General features: G+C 43.0%; 1 long non-coding RNA gene across 1 annotated transcript in view; it reads left to right on the top strand.

The window, feature by feature from the left end:
- The window catches only part of LOC102246743, a 4,782-nt gene extending 581 nt beyond the window's left edge, over nucleotides 1-4,201 (top strand). Inside the window, exons 2-3 of the long non-coding RNA XR_314708.2 lie at nucleotides 2,802-2,849; nucleotides 3,400-4,201. This is a non-coding gene — a long non-coding RNA (uncharacterized LOC102246743). The remainder of the gene's footprint in view (nucleotides 1-2,801; nucleotides 2,850-3,399) is intronic.
- The last annotated feature ends 1,979 nt before the right edge of the window (nucleotides 4,202-6,180 follow it).

The following is a 6,180-nucleotide window of genomic DNA, read 5'->3' as shown; positions in this document are numbered from 1 at the left end:
TTTTTTTCAGAGAGGAAGGGAGAGGGAGAGAGAAATAAAAACATCAATAATGAGAGAGAATCATTGGTTGGCTACCTCTTGCCCGCCCCACGCTGTGGATTGGGCCTATAAACTGTGCCCTGACAGGGAATCAAACCCTGACCTCCTGGTACATAAGTCAACACTCAAAAGACTGAGCCACACTGGCCAGGTAATATAGAAATGTTTCATCCCTTTATTATCTCCCAGCCCTTCATTCCCTAAAAGCCATTGTTTTTTCTACTCAGTTTGAACATCAAAGTTGATCATCTGAACAACTTTCTTAATACTGTTACATCTCTGTCCCTTTTAACTTCTGTTTAATCTATCCATAGAAAAGAACAATAAAAACCAACTTCAAATCAGAGAAAGAGAGAATTTTAAAAGTCAGAGATGTCTGAACTCCAATCCCAGCTAGGCCACTTCCTAACTTTGTAGGTTTGAGAAAGCCTGAGTCTTGTGTGTGGTATATGTGTGTGTATATGCGTGATTGTATGCAAAATAGGAATGTGTATTGAATCAATCACTGTTCAGGAAGAATACAGAAATCACTGCAGATGGTTTAAGTAGAGAAGGACTAAATGGGAATAATTTGTTACAAAGCTGTGGAGAAGGTCTGGAGAAACATAAGAGGAAAAGCAGGGCTACCTAGAGACCAGGAAACGACCCCTAATCTTGATTTAAAGGAGTAAAAGTGGGGAAATATCCAAAGATTAAGGAGCTGGAATCTACAAGTCTGCACTGGCTACTGATGTGGCTGGAACTTGTATTGCTGATGCTGCTGGGACCGCTTTCACTTTTGCCACATCAGAAGCTGATGTTGCCAGAGGCACTGCCAAAAAGCAGAACTTCTCCCTTCCTCATGTGAAGGTTCCCATTAGTGGAACCCAACTGTAACAAAGCAATAAAGGAATCAGAAAAATGTGGTTTTTAGATTTCTAGCCTTTTGTACAGGGGAGATTATAAAAGAGTGGATGTGGGGATGAGTACCAACAGGCAACATCTGCCACATGTATTCATCATACTCTTGGTTGCAAGTAATAAGTCTCAATTCAAGGTGTGCAAGCAAAAAGGAAATTTATTGACTTATGTGATTTCAGGCAGAAGCAATATAGGTGTTAAAGTGATGTTATCAGGCATCTGTCTCTCTCCCTTAACTATGTTTCATTCTCAGGCAGGCTTGTTGTTCCTGGTGGCAAGGTGTCCACCAGGCTTATGTTCTACCAGCACCTCTATTTGCAGGAAAATTCCTAGATCTGATTTTCACCGGCTCAGATTTCATCATGTGCCCATCTCAGAAATGATCGCTTTGATTCAATCATGGGTTAGGAGACCAACAATGAAGTGGATTGTGGGACTTGTCTGACATAGACTTAGACTGGGGAAAGGATGTGCCAAAAGAAAAATGAGGTGCTGTTACCAATAAAAAGAGAAATGGATACTGCACAGATAACAACAAAGGCAACATGTTCATGACAGGATATTCATCTTGCAGGTTTTTTGTTGCTCTGTATCCAACCCTCCTTCCCTTCTTCAGCAAGGCTGAAAATATTGATATCCCTGGGCATGAAATATCTCAACCTCTTGTTGACTCCCAGTTTATTACCCCTTCTACACCTTTGTCCGCACCCCTATCTTTTTAGTCTACAAAGTTAAGGTATCCAATTCTTCTCATGAGTCCTTGATCCCACCTCCTCTCCTTGTCTCTAGCATCTCACTCCATCTATTTTACTTTCAAATTCATCTTCTCTACTGGTACCCTTTATGGTGTATATCCATGTTCAAATATATTTTTTAAAAAGACATGCCCAGCCAGAATGGATCAGTTGGCTGAGCGTTGTCCTGTGCACTGAAAGGTTGTCGGTTCGATTTCTGGTCAGGGAACATACCTGGGTTGCGGGTCCGACCCATGGTTGGGGCATGTATGGAAAGCAATCGATTGATGTTACTCTCTCACATCAATGTTTCTCTCTCTCTCCCCCTTCCTTTCTCTACGCATGTCCTCGGGTAAGGATTAAAAAAGCAAAACAAAAAACAAATAACCTAAATAAATAAACCAGAATATTTAACTTCATACCACTTTTCAGCTACTGTCTATTCTTTCTTCTAAATTTCTCTATAGGGGGTTCTGCACTTACTTATTCTTCTTTCTCGTTTTCATTTGCTCAACTCATTGCATTGTGGCTTCTGCCTCCATTTTCTGCTGATACACATCACATCATGGATGTCCATGACCTCCATGCCACAAAATTCAAAGGATACTTTTTTTGCCTTAACCTTATTGGAAATCTTTGCTGCATTTGATGCTGTTGACCACTTTTGTCTCCTTGAAAAATCTTTCCTCCCTTGGATATCTTCCATGACATTACTCTCTCCTGATTCTCCTCTTACTCTGTTTCTTCTCAGCTTTCTTTTTGGCCTTCTTTTCCTCTGCTGGCTCCCCAAACACTGGCATTCCCAGAGGTTAGTCCTTTTCTCACCCTCTATGCTTTTCCTGGGGATGTATTAGAATAGTCTTGAAGAAGGGTGTTGAGGAAGTCCTTGACAGACCTAGCATCTGACTTATGAATTCCACTCCATATAATATGTAGGAAGATTTAACTCCTTATACGTTTTTCCAAATGATAACAACCACCTAGAATAAAGAAAGTTTATTAGATCAACTACAATAAAAAATACAATATTCAAGCAATGCTTATATGTAGTGGTAGAAAATGCTGCCTTTGCTCCATTAAGTGTCTTTGGTGCTAATAGAGATGAAAGCTCTATTCTTCCATATATAGGTAACATGGATGCCAACTTTCTGGTGATGCATAAAGCCAGTGCTCTTGGTAAGTGACTCTCTGGATGGAGTTGTTTCTTTTTTCTTTTTTTTTAAAAAAATTGATTTCAGAGAGGGAGAGGGAGAGACAGAAACAGCAATGATGACAGAGAATCATCAATTGGCTGCATCCTGTACAACTTCTACTGGGGATCGAGCCGCAACCTGGGCATGTGCCCTGACCGGGAATCAAACCCAGGACCTTTCAGTCCGCAGGCCGACACTCTATCCACTGAGCTAAACTGGCTAGGGATGGAGTTGTTTCTAATTCAAGTTTTTCTTGATAGGACCAAGGTAATAATTTTTAAAATTTGCTGCCTGGGACCCACATTGTTAGAACCACACACAGTATCTGAGGTGGTTCATAAGCTGTCTGCTCCTAGGCCTTGGAGAGCATCAGAAGGGAGAAGAGATACAATAGTGAAAGGATGGATAAAGGGCACAGGTTGACTCCCCATTGAGCAGGAGGCTTTGCAGACATAGATCAGGGATTCAGGAAGACTGTGTCTGGGTCAAACTGCACAGTATGTGAACTTCACATTTTTCTTTGTGCACCTTAGATAATTAGACGCCTCTCCCCACCCTCGTCATCCTATCTGTGTGCCTCTGGTTACCTGAAGAGATTTCCCTGGATATTGCAGCCCTCCTGCCCAATGGACTGGGAAGACAAGTATTCTGGTGGGCTCTTTGTAAACTGATGATATTTCTGGATTTTAAAAAATTGCTCAAGCAGAAGTCTGGAATTCATCCTTCCATAGCCAATCAATTGATCACTAATATCTGTGAATTCTACCTCCTGTTTAAACCTATGCAATGTTCTCCATTCCTACTCCCACAACTAGTCATCTCCCACCTAGACTACATGAACTGCTTCCTAACTGGTCCCCACACTGAGAGCCAATTTTACTCTTCCCATCTATTCTCCACTTAGCAGCCAGAAGTGAGCTTCTGAAATGCAAGGATGAACATGCCACCCCTCTGCCTCAAACCCTGATGATTTTCCATTGCCCTTAAAATAAAGTCCAAACTCTTAGCAAACCCTTACAAGGCCCTCCTTGATTTGGCACATACTACCTTTTCAGTTCATCTTATGCCATTCTTCTCCACTGTCACCATACTGGCCTTCTTGTGCTTCTCCTTTGACTTGGAATAATTTTCTCTTCTGGCTGACCTTCTCCTTTACCCTATTCCCCTCACATAAGTGCCAATTCCTTATGGAAAGCCTTCCCAAACCTCTCCAGGCTAAATTTAGTTCACTCATAGCATCCTGTACACCTCCTTCAGATACTCATCACAAATAGCTAAGATCTGGAAATAGCCCAAGTGCCTATCAGTAGATGAATGGATAAAAAAGCTATTGCACAGTGATACTACGGAATACTATGCAGCTGTAAAAAAGAGGGATCTCTTACCCTTTGGGACAGCATGGATGGAACTGGAAAATATTATGCTAAGTAGAAATAAGCCAATCTGAGAAAGACAAGTATCACATGATCTCATTTATTTGTGGAATCTAATGAACAAAATGAATTGACCAACAAAATAAGACCTGAAGCAGAGGCATGGAACAGACTGACATACCTTTATGTGGGGTTGGGGACGAGAATAGATAAACCAAAGAACTTATATACTTACTAGAGGCCCAGTGCACGTAATTCGTGCATGGGAGGGGTATCCCTCAGCTCGGCCTGCGCCCTCTTGCAATCCAGGACTCCTTGGGGGATGTCCGACAGCCTCTTACAATCTGGGACTGCTCACCCCTAACCGCTCGCCTGTCTGCCTGCCTTCCTGCCTGCTTGCTCCTAACTGCTCGCCTGCCTGCCTGCTCAGTGCGCATCATAGTGACCGGTCGTTCCAGTCATTCCAATTGTTCTGCCATAATGGTCGCTTAGGTTTTATATATATAGATATGCATAGCCCATGGACATGGGCAATAGAATAGTGAAGACCTGGGAGTGGGTACGTAGGGGCTAGGGGAAGGGAAGTAAGGGGGGAAATGGGAGATATCTGTAATACTATCAACAATAAAAAAATATTTTTAAAAGATACTCATCACATTTCGAATCATATGTTTAATGTCTCTTTCCCATTATTCAAGCTTCAAGAAGGTAGAAATGCAATCTTGTTTCTTTATGTGTTCCTAGCACCAAGGACAGTGCCTCACACATAATAATTATTTGTTGAAAGAGAATGAATGAATAAGGACAACTTTCTTTTTCTGGGTAACTCTTATTCACCTATCGAGGACCAAGGCCAGATGTTATATCCTCCAGGTTGGGTTACAGTCAAATCTGATACATCTTTGGATCCCTAGGACCTAGTTTGGAACTTGGTACATGATTCATATATCATAGAAGATATTTGTCAAATAATAAACTCTTGGCCAGGAGTTGATAATTGTTGAAACTGAGTGATGGGTATATGAGTAGGGTTCATTACACTGTTCTTTCTCCTTTCATCTATATTTTTAAATTTTCCAAAATAAAAAGTGAAAACATTTATAGTATTCACCTAAAGTCAAGCGAAAATGTAGTCAAAGATGATCTTGAGGTTTCTGGCTGAAGCAAACCAGTAGGTGGTGGTGCGGTTCACTGGGGTGGATGAAGTGGAGCTGCATCCATACTCAATGCGCCTGTGCATGGGCTAGCTTGGAGAGGGTTCCTTTTCACCCCAGTGAAAGTTCTTCGAAGGTCAATCACGGGGATGAAAGAATAAATTTTGATTTCAATACCTTTAGTTTTCATTACTTGAGGGCATCTCCAGTCAGCTGTGCAATAGTTAGCAGCTACAAAAAATCAAAACCTCTGCCTTAAACAATGAGCTATCAGAGGGGTTCTGGCTGGTAACCTTCCCCCTCCTGGTCCTGGATGGCCTCCGGGACACGGATCTGACTGACCACCGGGAACTGTCCTGCAGTGAATACTGTGCCCCACCAGTGCTGCCTCCACACTTCTCACCCACACCCTCCCCTTCTTCTTTACCACCGTTTTAGTTCTACTGGGGAGCGATTTATTGACATCGGCCAGGCCTCGGTGGGTATCACGGCTTTATGGTCAGCGGCAGGTAGGGTGTCAAGAAAATTCTGGCTCCCGTTTGACTTCCCACCTTCTGACCGCAAGTCGCTTGACCGTTCTGAACCTCAAATGCTGCCTCGGAAAAACAAGGGTAACAACCGTGGCGACTTCACGGGGCTGGCGCGAGGAAGAACGCAAGCAAAGGGCTCAACACAGAGCCTGGCACCGTGTGAGCGGTCGATGGACAGAGCTATTATTATCGCCAGCGCCGCGCCCTCCTCGGCTCTGCATCTGGCCGTCGGGAGAGCTGCCGCAGGAGCGGCGCAG

This window comes from Myotis brandtii, unplaced genomic scaffold (genome assembly GCF_000412655.1).
Source record: "Myotis brandtii unplaced genomic scaffold, ASM41265v1 scaffold966, whole genome shotgun sequence".
NCBI classification, from domain to species: Eukaryota; Metazoa; Chordata; class Mammalia; order Chiroptera; family Vespertilionidae; genus Myotis; species Myotis brandtii.
The sequence above is the reverse complement of the archived record's forward strand: the minus strand, read 5'-3'. Positions and strand labels throughout refer to the sequence as shown.